The 20,285-nt window shown below is 40.5% G+C and overlaps 1 long non-coding RNA gene across 1 annotated transcript in view; it reads right to left on the reverse strand.

Moving 5' to 3' along the window:
* Positions 1 to 20,285, reverse strand: part of LOC123603992 — a 427,987-nt gene that overhangs the window by 234,956 nt on the left and 172,746 nt on the right. Inside the window, exon 2 of the long non-coding RNA XR_006715160.1 lies at positions 19,283 to 19,351. This is a non-coding gene — a long non-coding RNA (uncharacterized LOC123603992). The remainder of the gene's footprint in view (positions 1 to 19,282; positions 19,352 to 20,285) is intronic.

Genomic DNA, 20,285 nt, shown 5'->3' on the forward strand with positions numbered 1-20,285 from the left:
ATACATGGGAGTTGGAGGTGCTGTCTGCCTTCCTCTGTTCCTCTGTGCTAGGAAAGAGAAACGGGCATGGCGGTAAAGAGTGCAGGTTTTGGAATCAGACCAGCCTAAGTTTTAATCTCCATGCAGTCACTTCTCTCCTGTGTGCCTTTGTCTAACTTATTCAACCGTCTTCATCCTAACTTCTCGTATTTAGAATAAAAAGGGAAATTTATAATATGTATCATACGTATAGATTAAATGAGACTATACATTTTAAACTGCTTGAACACAATGTCCAAAATTTTAGTTGGTACTCAGGACAGTAATTAATTGTGATTATCATTTTAGTTGCTTAGGCTAAAGGTAATCAAACCATGACCCTTAAATACCATATCCTATAAAAATATTCAGAAATTTTTCATGCTTTGACTTTCAGGAACTCTCTAAGTAAGAAGGGTTAATCTTTGAAACAGGTTTTCCTCCAAATTTCCGTAAGAAACTTTCAAACATTTGATACGAATTATATACTATTTTGTAAAATTGTTTTCTCTGAATGTTAATTCAATTAAACCCAAAAAAGTACTTCATGATCATTTGCTGTATGCCCAGAAGCATGGAAGGCACCATGGGAGATATAAAAATATTTTTGTGAGTTCTCTTTGCGGTTGAGAATATTATAGTTTAGTTAGAAAGATAAAAATTATGCCCATGAAGCAAGGAAGAAATGTTAAGACAGAATATAAGCAAATGGTTGGTGTATTACTTCAAACTGAATAGAGTTGCTATGAGAATTCAGAGCACTGGTGCAGCCTTGATCGTCACCAGAGTTCTTGGTTTGTGAAGCTGGAACTGATTTCTGAAGGAAGTATGGATCAGGGCCTAATGGAGAGGGAAAGAAAGCAATTTCTAATGTGGAGAAAATGTGGAGCAAGGAAATAGGAGAGTGGGCAGAGAGTACGAAGACATGCTTGATTATTGAAGAAAAGGTATGTTGGAGGTCATTCGGAGAATAAGTTGGTTAAACCAGAGGAAATTGACTGATCAGCATCTTCAAGATCAGGCTTAGAAGTTCAGGCTTTACCGATGGATTATACACTGGAAACGAACTTTGAAGCGGGTAAACAGATTATTCCTTTCAGTTTCTAAGGTCAGGAAATTTAATAGTGGACAAGGTAGAAGGTAGTAATAGCAATGACAGAGAGCTAATCATCAAAAGAGGAAAACAGACAGGTAATGGACAGCTGCTAATATATTACATACAGATGTGGACAAGGTGTCTAGGGGCTGTGGGAAAGCAGTTCATATGGAGAAAAGAGCACAAGAGAAACAATGGGTGAATAAAGAGGTGAGAAAAGGCACTTTTCAGTGGACACCTAAGTTTTTCTCCTTCAAATATAAGTTTATCCACATGGCTTTCAAGCACCTTTATCCCCTTCTTTCACCATCATATTTATGTTATTTCCTAATAGACACCCTTCTCTAAAATCTGACCTATCTCTAATTTCTACAAGCAAACCATAGCTTTTCCTGTCCCTCTATTATAATGTCCTTATTTCTGTCCTTCCTGGAATTTCTACACTGATAGTTAGGGCTCAATACTCAGTTGGGGTGCCTGGGTAGTTCAGTTGGTTAAGTGTCTGACTCTTGATTTAGGCTCAGGTCACGATCTCAGTGTCATGAGATCAAGCCCTGCACTGGGCTCCAACCTAAGCGTGGAGCCTACTTGGGATTCTCTCTCTCTCTCTCTCTCTCTCTCTCTCTCCCCATTTCTGCCCCTCCCCCATTCTCTCTCTCTCAAAAAAAAAAAAGGTAGCTAATTTAAAAGAAAAATATCTATTTATTTATTTTGAGAGAGAGAGAGAGAGAAAGCATGAAAGCATGTGTACATGTGCTGGGGGAGGGGCAGAGAGCGATGGAGAGAATCTTAAGCAGGCTCTACACCCAGTGCAGAGCCCAATGTGGGGCTCTAACTCACAACTGTGAGATCATAACCTGAGCTGAAATCAAAATTCTCTGAGGTCACCTAGGCACCCCAATACTCAGTTAAATTTGAATTTCAGATAAATAACGAATAATTTTAGCATAAATTTGTCCTACATTATTGCATGGCACATACTTATATCAATAAAAACAGGGTTTTTTTTAATCTGAAATTAAAATTTAACCAGCCAACTTGCATTTTATTTTGATAAATCCATCAACTCTGCTGATATCATCTATCTTACACTTTCAGTTACACATGGGCATAGCTCTTTCCAAATTTAGATTTTAACTTCCCAGAGGACAGGGAAATATATTTTATATTTTTCTTTCCCTTAGAGCAGAAGAGACAGGGAAAAAAGAAGGCCAGATAGTGGTTATTACAAGGCCTGAAATGGTTTAAGATAATGAGTCTGCAAAGACCGGGATTAGAGAGCAGAAAGGGCACACCCTAGATATTTCCAGCAGCATTTAGTTACTATTGGGTCTGGAAGTGTTAGAAAATGTAATTAAGTTATGTTATTTTTCCCCTGGCACTTTAATTCAACAGATACTTAGTGAATATACAGAATCAAAAGTATACAAATCACCAAAGAATGCACTATTCTGGGTACAAAGTTGAGCAGGATGCTCTGCCTTCAGGAAGCTTAGGATATATAGCAATCTATACGTATATGAGTAAAGTAATCTATGATTGCCCATGGGAGTGGTACCAACAATCATCAACCATGTTCCTTGTCCCTGGGACGCTTGGCAAATCGGGAGACATCTTCCAATGCCATGACCAAGGGGGTGCTGTTGACATCTAGTGGGTGGAGGGCAGGGATGCTAAACTGAAAAATGCACAGTAATAGCTAAGGTGCCCAGATTAAAAAACAAACAAACAAAAAGAATGATCTCATCATAAATGTCAGTAGTTAAGATATTGCCACAGTTGAGAAACTGTGATATAAAAGGATATGGTTAGAGGAAGCAACACTTCTGCCCAGTGACCAGAGAAAGCTTCCATAAATGAACACAGTGGCATTAAAGACAACCAGTATGGTATGGACAAATACAGCAAAGTCAACGTCTGCTTAAGGAATGGTACAAAGCGTTGATTATCTTGAGGTCATAGTTTGTGTTGAGACCAGCAAGTGTCAATAAGGCAGTAAGGCAGAGAGCATCTTGGGCCAGAACTGTGGTGGGAATGGAACAGGAAGCTCTGACCATCAAGCATTGCAACTAAGAATGGCGGTGGGGGATTTGGGGGATGAGCCAATTTGTGGCAAAGATAAGTTCATTTGGAAATTTTAGTTTATACTGGAGAAAGTTGGAAAAAGTCACTGAGTACTTTCACTTCTCGGGGCCAAGCTTCCAAAGCAAGACAAAATATGGCAGTTAGGTGATCTTGACTGTGATTCTAACTGAAACCGTTTACTTCCCTCAACTCTTCATCCCTCCCTGGAACTGAAGCCGTGGTCCATATGAGGTCATCTTTAATTTTTTTGTATTAACATCACAACCTTGTGAGCTCACAGTTTTAATCCTTCCTCTTGATCCTGTGGTAAAGTCAGAGGAGTACCGTTTCATCTCAGACAACTCTACTGAATTTTACATGCTGAACTGGCCCCAGAAAATGGGATACAAGAACAAACTGGATAAGTTGAGAACGTATCTTAAATTCTGTGGTTCAGAGTTTGGAACTGAACCCAAATATTTTGGTATTGGGGCTTATTTCTCCTTGGCAAAACATGGCCTTCTGTTTTAAGGGAGTGGGGAGGGGGAGGTTTTAAAAAGCTTATTAAAAAGTCTCGAAATGCTTCTTCAACATCAAATAGCTCCTAGAAAAATATTTTGATGAGTTAAGTGTAAATGAATCAGAAACATATGGATTACATTTCCTTTAGATTACACATGGGTTTCAAAATTAAGGGGGAAAGTGCTCAGGGCAAAATGCATTTTGGATTTTATTGAACCCAAAATATTTGAGAAATAACTCAAGATACTCGAAGAACCCAAAATCCTGCCAGGCTTCCCAATCCCTTGTGTAAAGCAAATTAGATTTTAAAATTCTTTTTGCTTTGGTGATCTATGGTATTACATGAAATGTGGATGAAAAACTTCTTTTCTATATATGGCTTTTTATCCTGGATATTTTCACTTACAACTTTGGCAAAAATTGAGACTCCAAGTATATTGCAGATTGGTTAATTTGGCTAGATGGCTCAGCCTCTCTCTGCCCTGTTCAGTGACAAGAACATTTGATTTGTCTCATGCACAGTCCCTGAGTGAGGGATTAAGCAAAGAACTTCAGATAGTTTTATAATAAACGGTTAAGGACAGCATTTACAATTCGCCATTTTACAATTAGATTTTTACTTATTCATAGGGCATTGATGAAAATCGTTCCAGTAGTTTGCAGTTCTCTTATACTTTGAGAAAGGCTGGTTCTAGATGCTGTATTTCAAAGATACGAAGTAACTTACGTCTATTTATTAACTCAGTCTTTTGCTCATTCTAGGGGCAAGGCCAAAGTGTGGCTGGAAAAGGGCCTTAGCTCCCTATGGCTTCCAATTCCCCAAAGCCACAATCTATGTAACTAGCACACTCGCTAAGCAAAAAGCTTGAAGACAACTTCTCAGCCATACCTCCAATCAGTCTGCTGTTCCTAAGCTCCTCCTAATACCTAGAATCTTTGAGGTCCATAATATTTATTCTTTTATGTCTTCATTGAACCGATTTTTTCTTAGCAGCTACTATAACTATGTACACAGTGGTGGGTATGAGGGACACAAAATCAAATAAAGCATAGCCACACAATTCTTCAGGACAAAAAAAAAAAAAAAAAAAAAAAGACCCAGAAATATGTAATCTTCAAGAATACGCTGTTCCAGAAGAAGGGGCCGCCAAAAAGGAAATAGCTGCCTCAAATTATAGCTACATAATAGTAGTTATTTAAATCTAATCTGTGTGATTCTGTTCAGAACATTTTACAATGAAGAGAGTGCCTATTTCACTGAAGTGTGCCTACTTTGTATGTCATTTCCATATATTTCCCTCCATTCTTCCTCTGGCAAACTCTTACTTGTAACTCAAAATCCAACCCAGTGCCATACCTATTGTGAGATTTCCCACCTCCACCATGGTTGAGTGAAATAGTTCTCTGGATTTATACCATATATTGAACATGGACTCATTTACATCATTTTTAGCATTGTGCTATTTATTTATATCTCAGAGTCTCCTATTAACCACCGACTTTTTCAGGAAAAAGGACTCTAACCTAGCCTTAATTTTATTCCCAATACACAGCATATTGTGTGGAACACACAGAACGCTTGCACATTATTGAATGAGTAGGTGACTGGATAAATTACTCTATTGCTAAAATGGAAATTGAGGGGAGCCTGGGGGGCTTAGTTGGTGGAGCATCCAACTTCAGCTCAGGTCATGATCTCACAGTTCGTGAGTTCAAGCTCCACGCGGGGCTCGCTGCTGCAGTGGAGAGTCCACTTCGGATCCTCTGTCTTCTTCCCTGCACACCCCCTACCCTCGCCCCTCCTCTGCTCACTCTCTCTCTCTCAAAAATAAACATTAAAAAAAAAATAAAAAGGAAATTGAAGAAAGACAGAAGTATAGTCCCAATCTCAGTTATGTTACCACGAGTGATTTAATGCATCTCATTCTAAATAGACTCATTATATTCTATGCAGAACAAATTACTCATATTTGGGATTAGCAACTAAATTTGGTTACTAGTGACACAGACAGCACAAGTCTGAAGAGCAATCCAAAGTTAGTGTTTGGATTGACTGCAAGAAATGCACCCATTCACAGAGTCAATCTTTTACCCAGCCTTGACCTGTGCTGCACCACAATTTTGTGAAGGCCTTCCTTACAGTCTACATACAGATCAAGAACCATGGGTAGACCACTACATAGTCCTGTATGTGGCACCCGAAAACTTTTAAGGACATCCCAAACACGAGAGGCCGATTTTATCAGATGAGAAATGGACCTTGTCCTTCCTAAAGGAAAATGCCCACCAAGTCAATTCTTTCCATCATCAAAAGACTCTTTTCAATAGCTATTCAGAGCTTTTAACTTTTCTTAGATTTTTATGTGGTTTCTCGGATTACAGACAGTATCACAAAATGCCCATGGTTATCTGGAGGTGGACAGGGCCATGACACTAGGAGATTTCTCTTATCAGGAAAGATATCTTTGCAACTCCCACATAACTGGAATAAAACAGAAGAGTAGCACACTGATTCCAGAACACCAGGATTCTCCTAACCAGAGATTTAAAAGATGTGGGTTTTTTTTTTTAATTTGAAATATATAATCCATTTTCCATGGGGCCTCTGCCCTCTCGAACACATAGAGAAAGAAAATTTAACAGGAGTCAACATTTAGTCTCATTCTTCAAGTTTCCCAAATCTCTGGTCTTCCCTGATTTTATTTAAAGCCTCTATTAGTTTGTTAGTGTGACAGGAGCCCGGGTAATTACACTGGCTTCTAGGTCCTACTGTAAGTTGCGTCTGAATCTCCCTGAACGCACACAAAATTTAGTGCTATGGCAGGACTTCTCCAAACAAATAAAAGATTTGTGAACTAGTCACCAAGCATCCGACGCAATTAACCTGTATTTGTTTCTCTTTTGGCATTTTCACACAATCGAGGCCTTGTAAGAGGTAGGCACTCCTTAGATCACGCTGTGTTTTCTTTAGAAGAAAGTGTGCCAAAATCCTCCTGCCCTACATAGCTAAAGTCTCAACTAGCAGAAGGTGGACAGTTACAGTGCACCCGCACGCGCACGCGCGCGCACACACACACACACACTCCTCCCCCTCTTCCGTCACTAACACCATGATATGCACGTAAGGAAAAAAACACACACCCATAACTACAAAAATATTAATGTAGGGAATAGGATAAAACTTGCTAGGGATGGAGTGTGGCTGCCCACAGTCTCAATCAACTGCGGCATTACTTAAGATAAAACAAACACGGTCCATTCAAAAGCATATACACTGGCAGCTCAGAGTAAAAGCAGAGAAAAGAAAATAGGAACTGTTTGGGGAAAAAAATGGATTCTTTTTTTTTTTTTTTTTTTTAGTTTTTGAGACAAGTGAAAATAGAGCTTACCTTGAGGTACCTACAACTCAACAGCCTTTAATTGCCAACTTGAAGCTGTCACACTTTGAACATTTTTTTTTAAAGAAAAAGTCTTTAAAATCTGGTTAATTAGAACTGACTACCATTAACTCTTTGATTGATTTAGCATCCTGTTGTGCTGGCTCGTGCTCACAGGTTCCCCACTGGTTTTTCTGAGCTGCTCCCCCACATTGGTGTGGATACTACTGGGTATGAACTTGGAGCCACACAACAGCCCTTGTTATAAAAATCATTTATCAGGGACAAACCAAATAAGGTGTATGTGTGGTCTAAGCAGACCCAGGCACTGGCAAAAAGTTGTACTCCAACTCAACATCAGACAATCCTTTTAACCTCTTCATGACTCTGTTTCCTTGTCCACATTATGCAACCTTTGATGAGGTTCATGAGAGCACCTCCCATCGGCTCTGTGAAGAAATTAAATTTTTTGTGTAGTTCCCTTTATTCCACCAGCTGCTGAGCACTAGATGTTACACATTTTGATAAACATTTTCTTTTTTTTTTTTTTTGTAATGTTTATTTTTGAGAGGGAGAGAGAGACAGAGAGAGAGTGAGAAAGTGCGAATAGGGGAGGGGCAGAAAGAGAGGGGGACAGAAGATCCGAAATGGGCTCTCCACTGACAGCAAAGAGCCTGATGTGGGGCTCGAACTCACGAACCGTGAGATCATGACCGGAGTCGAAGTCAGACACTTGATGCCCTGAGCCACCCAGGCTCCCCAATAAACACTTTCATTTTTTTTTCTTTTTTTTAAATTTTTTTTAACATTTATTCATTTTTGAGACAGAGAGACAGAGCAGGGAGGGTCAGAGAGAGAGGGAGACACAGAATCCGAAACAGGCTCCAGGCTCTGAGCTGTCAGCACAGGGCCCGACTCGGGGCTCAAACTCACGGACCGTGAGATCATGACCTGAGCTGAAGTCGGACGCCTAACCGACTGAGCCACCCAGGCGCCCCAAGGATAAACATTTTCCATACCCTATTCACATAATCCTTTAACTAGGCTATGTCACCTTTATATTAAGGATGGCGAACTTGAGGTTTAGCAAGCTTTAGTTAACCGGCATCCAGTAAGAATCTGAGTTTTAATTTAAACCCAGTTTTGTCTTATTCCGAAACCCAGCTCCTCGTTATCCTACGCTTTTGTCTGCCAAGTTTTTTATGGTCCAATGTGTTAGAGTTGCAGCTCTCGCTCCATTATTTTATAGAGAGAAAGAAATGGGAGAAGTAAATTCTTAACTAAATAATCAATGGAAATAATAAAACCTGCCTCTTCTCCCAGAAAAGTGCTATCTTTGGAAGTAGAGCAACTTTTTTTGCTAAAATGTATACAAGAGCTTCAAAGAACTATAGCATTTCTTAGGGCACTCTTTTGGATGCTTATCTGCATGCTGAATGAATCACTTTGCAGAATGATAAACTATCTACTTATTAACAAGAATGTTACTGGCATGTGTTGGGAGACAATTCTCCATAGACGGGGGCACTGACTGCACTTTGTGCTAAACTATCTGTCTGTCTGTCTACCTCTCTATCTAGATATAGATAGATATAGATATATTTAGATATCTAGATATATATATGTATATATATGTATATATGTGTATATATATATGTGTGTGTGTGTGTGTGTGTGTGTGTGTGTGTATATATATATATATATATATATATATATATATCCACATCTATCTACATAAATACATTTACCTGTCTATATAGATGGGATGCTTGGGTGGCTCAGTTGGTTAGGCTGTCAACTCTTTATTTCAGCTCAAGTCATGATCTTGAAGTTTGTGAGTTCAAGCCCCGCATTGGGCTCTGCACTGGCAGTGTAGAGCCTGCTTGGGATTCTCTCTCTCTATCCCTTCCCTCCTCTTTCTCTCTCTCAAAATAAATGAATAAACTTTAACATATATATATTTATTTATTTATTTATTTTATACATACCTGTCTATATAAATATGGGTAGATATACATAGATATCTTCACTTGAAATTAGGTTCATGTTTGTTGTATATTAAAAAATACATGTTACCTAATTAACACAAAGACATTATGGTTGGGGCTATCTGTAATCTATCTGCATAAGCCTGGATCTGTAAATAAAAATGTAGTCATATTATTACGCCATCAAGCAATTAGTAAGTTTTCAGTAGAATGAGATTTCCTTGCTTATAGTAGCTGTTTTTTTTTTAACATAAATTGCCAAATATATGTGCAATTATATTTTTAAACCATTTAAATTCCTGGGGTAGCCAGTCTTGGATCTGGATATGGGGATGGCTTCTAAAGAGAATTTTTGATTTGAAAACTGTTGCCATGAACAAAGGCAATCTTACAGCACTAGCAATCACCTCCTGCTTTTGACCTCTTGAGGTTTCCACGAATATTCATTTTAAGCTGCTCAGGGGTGTATGAGAAGCGTCTGATACAGCAGTAATGAAGAGAACCCAAATTGCACAGGAGTTACACTGAGTTGCATGTTAGTTTTCTTGGTGATCTTTCTTCCATACTTTCTATTTATTTCCTCATTGGAAAAACCTGCTGTATTCAGCTGGTGTCTTTGAACCATCACATACTTAGGGCTAGTCCTTGCCAAACAGAGATGTGTGCCTCACTTTTGCTGATACCCTATAAGCCTACAGCTTTTGATGCTCCAAAGCTCCAATTATGATGCCTTGCCCTACCTCTGCCACTCCTGTGAACTGGTTACTTTTTGTCCTAGAGCTGCACCAGGCACATAATTACAGTTAGAAGGAGTTTCCTACTTAGCTCTCATAATCAATGACAAAGATACCAGAATCAGCCTGGATCTCCATAGGTGGAATATGTCAATGATATTTGCCCCTTTGTGAAAACAATGAGATAATTTACGTAATCGTGCTTTAGCAAGAGTGGACTAGATATCTACCACAACAGTACATTTAAAGAAGAAGAGATATAAAAATAATAACAAGACCTAGTTGCTCATTCTTTTGTAGCAAGTGTCTTTTACCCACCCTTACTATGCAAAATACTAGAAAAACGTCAGTTAATGAAACAAAGCAGATGCCAGACCTCATGGAATCCATAAGGAAGATAAAGCAGTAGAAATGATTCAAATATAGACCTGGGATATCTTTATGAGCAGGGAATAAAACAGATAAAACAAAGTAAGCAATAAAATATGGGTCCAGAACATAGGCAAAAAATTAATGAGGCTATTCCTGGTAAATAAATCTAATGTGCCTTCTTGAATTGAAAGAGTTCTGTGTAGAAAGTCATCGAAAATCACATATCCAAAAGAAAATTAAACATACAAATGTGCTATGAGTATCCTGTAAAGAAATAACTGTTTTAAACATGCAATCCCATAATTAGCCTGGATCTCTCATTCAAGTACTGCAGGTCAAAACCACCAACTTTTCCAAGTCAATGGGGAAAAACCTTCCATTTCTCTCTTGTGTATTCGAATGTGTGTAATTAGACTTCTCCTATGCCAACAAAAACCCATGAAGGCTTTTTCTATACAAGTTTAGATTGTTCCAGCTCCAAAAATGGGATCAGAACGTGCTGGTACACCATCAGCAACACCACTGGATGGGAAATACCACCAGGCCATTTCAGCACAGAGGTTACTGCCCTCCACTAAGATAAATAGCAGAAATAAAAAAGAAGTTGAATAAATGAAGCAAAAGAGAATGCTATCAGTCTAATGACTGCAATGGATTTGATGTTGAGTTTTTCCTGCTGACTTAGCAGCAGTAGATGTTTAAACCAATCTTGTACCTGGATGAGCTACTGATGTGGTAAAATCTGAGGTCACAGATCGCTGGATCAGTTAATATTTGATTTGACTACATGATACGTAAAATCAAAATAGCAATATTTGAAGCAAGGTAAATATCTCTCTCTCTCACACATACACCAAAACCAAAACAAAAACAAAAAACAAAAAACAAGAAATACATGGGAATTAGCAGCTGTGGTGACCATAAAGCTATTGGAGAGCCACATTCCTATCATTTTGTTCAATCCTGGTGGCAGACTGAAATTTCCAACGACAGTCACAATGTGGTGATCCAATTACCACACATGCTTATGCAATATGACCTTGCTAATTAATCTCTGATAAAGAAGTAGGGAAAAGTCACCTCCCTCCTTTAATCAGAGGCATCTTGTAAGCAGGAAAATGGAGCAGACGGGATGCTGCGTAACTTCTAAAGTTAGGTCAGCAAAGACCATGCACCTTTGCCTGTGTGTTTGTTTGTTTGATTTTGTTTTGGAACATCCGCTCTCGGAATCCAACTCCCACACTGTGAGAAGCTTGAGCGCTCAGAATGACTGTGAGTGCGCGTTCTGGTTGACTGTCCCAGATGAGCCTCACCTTGAAATCGCCCCAGTGGACTGGACACTTGATTAAAGAAGCCTGCAGATCACCCCAGTGCTCGGTCATTTGAGCCTTCACAGCTGAGCTCCCAGACACCGTGAGGTCTCACAGAGCTGAAACAAGCCATCCCCATTGTGCTCTGTCTAAATTCCTGAGCCCCAGAATCCTCAAGCATTATAAAATAGCTGTCATTTCACATTACTAAGTTTGAACAAGTTTATTATACAGTCATAGATCACAGGAACACACGTGCTCAGAATGCACTGAACTCTTAAGATGTGTGTTGGAGGGGCGCCTGGGTGGCTTGGTCGTTAAGCGTCCGACCTCGGCTCAGGTCATGATCTCACGGTCTGTGAGTTCGAGCCCCGAGTCGGGCTCTGTGCTGACAGCTCAGAGCCTGGAGCCTGTTTCAGATTCTGTGTCTCCCTCTCTCTCTGCTCCTCCCCTGTTCATGCTCTGTCTCTCTCTGTCTCAAAAATAAATAAACGTTAAAAAAAAAAAATTAAAAAAAAGAGATGTGTGTTGGAGACCCAGCCATTGTACCCATATTCCAGACACCAAGGAGAACACAGAGAAGCAGGATACACTCATTGCATTTGAAGGGGGAAAAAATGCTTACATCTCGTTGATGGAGCCCTCATCATATGCAATAACCTAGCTTCGGGCCAGAGAATGCAGTCTTTAGGAGAAACAACTGCATTTTCAGTAAAATATTCTGCTCCCAGAGAGGCTGGCAAGAATATGAAACTGGAAGCCTCTGCAGCAAACATCTTTTTTTATTTTCAAATTGGTGTTAGGTACTCCCACTCTTACAATCGATCATTTGCTCAGATAAGGCGCTATGGGTACTACAAAGTCTTGTGCATGTACATATGGAAACTCAGGAAGAGCAACTTCTGAGTGGAGACGTCTGTATCGAATCATGGTTTTGCTTGTAAAACAGCTGAATTGAGAAGACAGAGTAGAGTTAAGAGAAACCAAGGACAGTGCCTTGGAAGCAAGCAGAGAAACAAAATGCTTGTCTTGGTTAGTTCAATTATGGCCTGAGGGTCCTGGCCAGTGAAGGATAAGAGAAGAATTATCATATATTAGATTTCCATTAAAATTCATATTACCGAAGGATGAGATAGGAGGCAAATCTTTAATATTTGTATTCTTTAGACAAACCTGGTTAAGATATCGCTGCCTAGGTCGTTCTGCTGACTTTCCGTTATTATGTTAGAATAACTGAATTTAATAAAGACAGATCCCTCTTATTACTACCATATCTTCAACTCAAATTATTAATTTTCTTGTGTTCTTCTGTGGGGGGCTCATCAAGACTCCTATTTGTGCAAATATACAGTTCCTTCGACAGCCAAAATTTAGCTACTGCAGCCAAGACGGGTACTAATTAGCTAAGTTTATCTTAAGCACAGATTTCATTAAAATTGTGTCAAAATCTCAGTTGAGGGCTTCCTCCATAACCAGACTGAATATTAATTCACTGAAAGCAGAAAATGTGTTAAAGGCTACCCAGTTCCTTCTTTGAACACTGATATCTAGGGAATCTGGCAAAATACTATAGGGATTCTGGGTGATTGGGCTTAGATGTGGCCTTTCCAAGATGGAAAACAACAATGTGGTATGGTCTTGGTGTGAAATCGTTACTCCGTTCTCTAGCAACCAGCCCCTGAAGAGTCTCAGAAACACTGATGGTAGTAATTGTGATGATAATAACGATTAGTAACAAGTAATATTTACCAACGAGAACAGATATTTTTCAGCACGAATTTGCATCGAGTACTTTTGAAGAGTTTAGCAAGTTATTATTTCATTTAGTCTTTGCCACGACTCTATTGAACAGATTCTATTGGAATTCTCATTTAACCAGTGAGGAAATGTAAAACGAATAGTTGAGCCAGTGTCAGGCACAGCGAAGATTCAAACTCGGGCCATTAGGCAGATGACAAAGCAAATGGAGCATTATGTGGGTTCTGAGTCTGTCTTCCAGCCTCGTGTTCCTTCTCTTTTGACCTGGGTCCATTAACTGTACCATGTTTGAGGTTTTTGCAATGGAATGAAGCTACTGGCCGAGACGTGAGCATTCTGAACATAAGCACCCTATATAGAGAGACCTAGAAAGTGAGCTAGACAGGGAACAATAAGGGGCTAATGCCATCAGGATGTAGGTGAGTGTGTCATAAGGGAGGGAGTCTCCTTCCTTCCTCTTTTTTTTTTTTTTTTTTTTACTTTCCTTTTTTGCAAGACACATTGCCCTAATAGAGGAGTGTGGCTTACAGGCAGCCTCCCTTGAATGTGCTTTGGGAGAGAGCCTAATACCTCATATTTTTAAAAAGAAAAAAATACTCTCTCACACACACACATTCACATATATATCCAAGCCAAAAATATCAAGCCGTTCATGGCTGTTAAAAAGCCAGGGAAAGCTGAGTCGCACCCTTCAGTGTTTTTCTTTCAAACACATTGACCACCCTCTCTTCACAACATCTTATTTATTGAAGCGCAGGCTGTCCAAATGGAATAAAACTTTGCAACACTGAAATCTGGATTCTTCCCGAAGTTCTCTTTCATTGCAATATCCTCTCTCTCTCTCACTCTCTCTCTCTCTGTCTCTGTCTCTCTCTCTGTGCGTGTGTCTCCCCCTCTGTCTCTCTGTGTCTCTTCTTCTCTGTCCTAAGCATCATAGCAGCAATATCTCCATGGAGAGCTGGAGGGAAAGGGGTTAATCTGAGCGGCCGGGAGCCAGGCCTCTCTTAACTGGAGAATTGGCAGCTAGCTGTTTGGAACGCTGCCTTGAACGTCTGACTGAACGTTTTTATTATCCTTTTTGCCCAAAGGTGGCTTTTAGACACCCACAGCAGCATAGGGCTTTCTGATTGGGATTCGACAGAAGGGAGCCAGAAAGCTGTCTGCCCCTTCTGCCATGCCTGGGGAACCCCACGGAGGAAACCGCCACCCCCTCCCCAACCCAAGGGTAGACTTGCCCTCCCTCACCTTTCAATAAACTGCAGACCTTCCAGGGGACTCGTAAAATCGGTGGGGAGCTACGAGAGTGAGGGGGGATGTGGAGTGGAAGGGAGGGGGTCCAGGAGACCGAGTGGAGCGTGAGGCAGGCCCAGGGACTCTCAGGCCAGATGCTAAAAAGGAAAGGGAAGAGGAGAGCCCAAAACAGAGAGCGTGATGCCATGACAGCAGTCAAGTTGAAGATGAAGATCAGACTCCAAGAGAACAAGAAAGCTGATGGGGAAAGGCCAGAAAGAGAGAGAGACAGAGAGAGAGGAGCAAAGGAAGCATCGGAGAGAGGGAGAGTGAGGGAGAGCGAGAGAGAGAGGGAGAGAGGAGCAAAGGAAGCATGAGAGAGAGAGAGAGAGTGTGAGGGAGAGAGAGAGAGGGAGACAGGAGCAAAGGAAGCATCAGAGAGAGAGAGAGAGAGAGAGAGAGAGAGAGAGAGAGAGAAGCAAAGGAAGCATCCTCACCCAAGCCCCTCCAATTCCAGATCTGCCTTTGTCAATGGCAATTAAGCCACGAAGGGCCTGAGCTGCCATTTTTATGGAGTTATTTTCATTGTTTCATCCCTCAGTTGAAAAGGCCTGGTTTTCACCGGGGTGAACACTGGCTTCTGGCAATCTTAGATGAAGGGTCGCAGGCCCGAAAGCAGTAGTTTGTTGTTCGGTCCGCTTTCCCCATTTCCCAGCAGGAACTACAATGCGCCGAGGTCTCGGGAAGTGGATTGGAGGCAAACACCAACACGAGGCTGTTCTTAGAGAACATGTGGGCTGTGAGCATCCAAAGAGATGGTGTCTGTGGAGGAGGCCGACCACAGCCCCAGGGGCAAAAAAGGCTCTTTCGGGGTGCCTGCTGCCTTTTGTCTCGTTTTCATTTGCGCCCCTCAAACCTCCCCGCCCCCCAGCAACATGAGCACACATCCCTCAGTTGATGACTCCTCCCTTAGAAACATCTCAAAGTCCTCTTGCTGAGATGTAGAGAATCAAGATTCGACAGGACCACAGTGCAGTAGGATCAGGGAGTTTGGAAGCATTGTTTCCTTAACAAGAAGGAGAACGAAAGTTTCTGGAGTTTGACTACACACAAAGTGCCTCCTCACACATCAGCCCCTCTGGATACGCGTGAGGCCCTGGCATACAAAGAATGGCAGATGTCGTTCAGATTCCCAATTAGCAGAGAAAGGAAGCAACAAAATGCGTCCCAGGAACCTCGGTGAACACGCACAGTCTCCAGCTCTACTCTGCAGACACGCCATGAGGACTCCCTGACGGAGGCTGTATCTTTACCTGCACCCTAATGATTCCCAGGACACGAATCTGAGAGGCACAGGGCTAGCAGTTTGGAGTATATGATCAGTATCTCCACGGGACGTTTTCCCAAAGCTCAGCAATTTCTATTTCTACAGAAGACGCCATCGAGGCTCAAAGAGGTAAAGTGCCTTATCCAAAGTCCCATCAGAGTCCACGGCAAATCGGTAAGAGATGTAACCAGCAATACATAACTAGAAATAAATATGTAACTAGGAACAATAGAAATGCAATCTAGATTTTTCCCGACTTCTGGTTTCCCCTGTTCTTTCGGCTTACATCAGACTGCCTCCTTGACGCGGGCAAGATTTGACACTTGATTTGGTTCTTTCGGACCTGATTTGGTTCTTTCAGACACTGGTTCTGTCATGGTTGCTCCCAACATGGGTAATGCTAGCATGCACATTTGTGTGTGCCTCACAGCACCATTCCTGATGAAACAGGCCACTGAGCATGGTCATGCCCTTCTAAATGCTGTCCTATGAAAAATACCCACTTGCTTCTACTCAGACACTATTTTAGTTTTTAACCAAAATCTTTGAGGCACAAGAAATGGAAGGATCATTATTCCAATAGCCAAAGTGTAATAATATTAGGTGTGCCAGGCACCATTCTGGATTCTTAATATTTGCATTAAATTAAACGGATGAGCTCATTCACTTTTTTAAAGCAAACCACCGAGGTAAGTACTAGCATTACCTAATGAAGACAGTGAGACCCAACATGACTCCCCACGTTTGCACAACCCTAAATTGTAGGGCTGGGCTGTGAAGAAGGCTTTTTTGGCTTTGGGGGTAGCAAGGTTAACCACCACTAATGCTGCCTCTGCTATGAGGCGGGGGGGGGGGGGAGATACTGGGCATTGGGTGGGGGGAAGAGTTCTCTGTAGGTAAGTGTTAGTGGAAAGAAACAAAATCACCTCCCAGTAGCTCAGGACTGTTTCAGCCGCATAGAACTATAAACTTAGTTTTGCAAAAGGCTTCTAAAGGTACATTTAAAAGAATCCATCACCTTGAAAATCAGATTATCAATCAAAGAACAGAGACACAGAAGTGACCATGAAGCTGATGTTGTTTGGTCATTTTATTTCACAGATGAAGAAATCAGGGCTCTGAGAGGTAAAGCTATCTTCTCCAAAGTCTCAGATCACTCAAAGATAGCAGGTATTGAGCAAGCTGCCTAGGTTGCAAATACAATCAGTTTCTTGAAACAGTGCCTTGGGTGAGCGTATCAGCAACGGATGGGTCTACTGCCATAATAATGCTCCATCATAAACAATCACAAAACCTCAGTGGGATGCAATAATAAGTGTTTATTGCTCACTAGTCTGGTGTGGTTGGCTAGGTGCCTCTGCTGATCCTGACTGGGCTTTCATAGTTTTGGGCTGAGCTGACTGTTGGCTGATCTAGGATGGCCACAGCTGGGGCAAGTTGGCTATGTTCCATATGTCTCTCCTCCTCTCACTTGGAAAAATTCTCATGTCAATGCAGGATGTGCAAGAACACAAGTGGAGATATGCAAGCATCATTTCAAGTCCCTGCTTGCCTTGTCATGATTCCAATAATTTCTTTGGCCAAAGCAACTCCCGTGGCCAGCCCCAGATCAGAATTAAGGACACTGCAGTTCAACCATTAATGCAACTGATCTACCACTGTAAGGAGGAGGGACAGCATTGCATAGTAAGAACTTCAAGGAGGAGAAAAGAAATCAAATAAGCCAAATTATGCCATGTTCGTTTTAACCTCTAAACTCTGAGGTCACACTTTCCATTTGGGGGAACACTAGCTACATTTAATAAATGGAGAGAAATCCATCACTTGGTTAAAATCAGGGAAGTACCCAATTTAAGAAGTGTGTATCATTTTACAAAATTAGGTACACCATGCCAGCAAGCATCATACTGAACTTGGGAATTTGTAACTTATTCATAGAAAAATGCAGGTAGATCCTTTTTTAAGAAGTATCTGAGAAAACAAAATTGAGTGTTTATTCAACTGAAATTGAATTCTGAAAAAGAAATTAAAATTGTTTTATAAATATGTATGCTTAAAGTATAAATTTTATATATATGCATATATGTCATGCTAAAAACTGAGTTTGCTTTGGCAAAATAAATATGGTTTAATTTATAAAACTATAATGTATTAGCAATTTATAAAAGTTTAATATGTTTGCAGCTTTTCCAGAATTCATCTACCACTAATTTGGATACACATAATGAAACATTAAAATGCTTTGCTTTGGTTAAATTAGAGGTCTGTTTTTTTTAGATGGAGATCTATTTTTTAATCTTCATTTTTAATATGTATGAGTGTGTGGGGTAAATGTTGTTTAAGGATTAAAATATCTTCTTCAGGTAGGTAAAATTCAAATGTCACTTTTTTTTTTTAATTGTAGCTGTTACTCCTGGTAAAGACCAAAACTATTTTCACCTTTTCTCCCTGCCATTTTCTATCATTTTCCAAATCTCTTGAAAAGACCTTTTTATTTTTTTATTTTTCAATAATTTAAAAAAATTTTAATGTTTATTTATTTTTGAGAGAGAGACAGAGACAGAGACTGAGCACAAGTGGGGGAGGGCAGAGAAAGAGGGAGACACAGAATCCAAAGCAGGCTCCAGGCTCTGAACTGTCTGCATAGAGCCCAACGTGGGGCTTGAACTCAATGAACTGAGAGATCATGACCCAAGCCGAAGTCAGATACTTAACTAACTGAGCCACCCAGGCACCCTGAAAAGAGTATTTTAAAAGCACACATGTACCCACAGAGCCCCATAAGCATGCTAACATCCATAAAAGCAAGAAAAGAAAAAAAAAAGCACAAGCAAAACAACAAACACACAATCCTACTAACATAAATCCTTGCAAAATCTATTAATATAAAGTATCTCACATACTGCATTCCAGTCCAGTCACAAAATAAAATATCAACATAAATATCAAATGGCTCCATTATAGTTGTTGCCTCTCAAAAAAAACCTGAGATTATGGAGCTTTTGATGTCCTTTTTTTTTTTTTTTTTTTTTTTTCCTTTCTAAATAAAATTGTTGTAAACAGGTTAATATTGTACTGCTATCACGGGTCCCTTGCCAGGCCACTGTAAGGGGGGTTAACTGTTTAAAATTTGATATTAAAATTTTAAATTTAAATTTGAGTTAGTTACTATACAGTGCAATATTGGTTTCAGGAGTAGAATTCGATGATTCATCACTTATATACAACACCCAGTGCTCATCACAAGTGCCCTCCTTAGCACCCACCATCCATGTAGCCCATCTCCCACCACCTCCCTCCATCAATCCTCAGTTGGTTCTCTTTGTTAAGAGTGTCTTGTGATTTGTTTCCTTCTCTTCTCAAGTGCAATGCAACAACATCTAAATTCAAGAATTCCAAATTGGCTTTGTCGAAATGCCCCACTCTCCAGGTAAGTGCCTTTTTTTTTTTTTTCATACTGTAAGGAAATCCTAAATGTTGTTTTACCTGATGATCTTTGATTTATTAGAGGAAGCATGTTTTCTTAATCCTGGAGACAACAGTAACTTCATTAACCTGTAGGTGGAGAAAAGCAAGCGTTATAAAAGTAATATGGATTAAATGAAAGAACAACCCAGAGGTTGACAGATTGGATTAGTTGTGGGGTTTTCTTTCCCACGTTCAGTGGCATGTAGAATTGCCTCCTAAGGAGTAATTCAGTCTTCTTGTGGGACCCATCTATTTGCTATTAAAAAGTTTAATTATTAATCTCCAGTCACTATTTATCAACAACCATTCAACTTGGCGATGTCTTGGGACATATATCTGTTCTCTCTAGCTGTGGGTTTTCCTTTATTGGCTTTCAGCCTCGTGACTTCCCTGGGTGAAATCTGAATCTGCCCCTTACACGAAAGGCAAAGAGACAGAAGACAGAGGCAGGCCATTCCAGATGGGCAGGTGACAGGTTTAAGAAGCAAGGGAACTTACTTCCAAGGCTCATCCTGGGTGCCACAAGATAAGATGAGCCCCGCACCCACTGCAAGAATCTTAAATGTTTATATAGAGGCCTGACAGGGTTCAGTCACTCCAGAGTCTGTCTCAGGGCTGCATCCTAGGAAACAGCTCCAGCTGTGGGTATTGTGGGGGTCTATTCTCCTACATTATTTCAAGGATGGGGGGTCCTGGGGAGTTTGGGCCCCCCCATCGCCTAAGGTCATGTCTCTGGTAGGGGGTGGGGATGGGGATATGTTATCTCAAAGGTCTCCTCCAACATCTTTATATTTGACTATTATCTTCCAAGAATTTGTCGGGAAAGGTATATACGACTGAGTTACTCTTAAGAGATTCCTGGGGAATCAAATTTTCTTGAGGACATGCCATCTGAAATGAGACCGGCTCCATTACAACCAATGTTCACATACGCTGGAGCTTTTCATTTTCCCTACATGAACAGAAATGCGCCAATGGATTTTACCTGTTGAAATCTTTTGTTTCTTTTCAACCTGTCATT

This window comes from Leopardus geoffroyi, chromosome E1 (assembly GCF_018350155.1).
Source record: "Leopardus geoffroyi isolate Oge1 chromosome E1, O.geoffroyi_Oge1_pat1.0, whole genome shotgun sequence".
Classification (NCBI taxonomy): Eukaryota; Metazoa; Chordata; class Mammalia; order Carnivora; family Felidae; genus Leopardus; species Leopardus geoffroyi.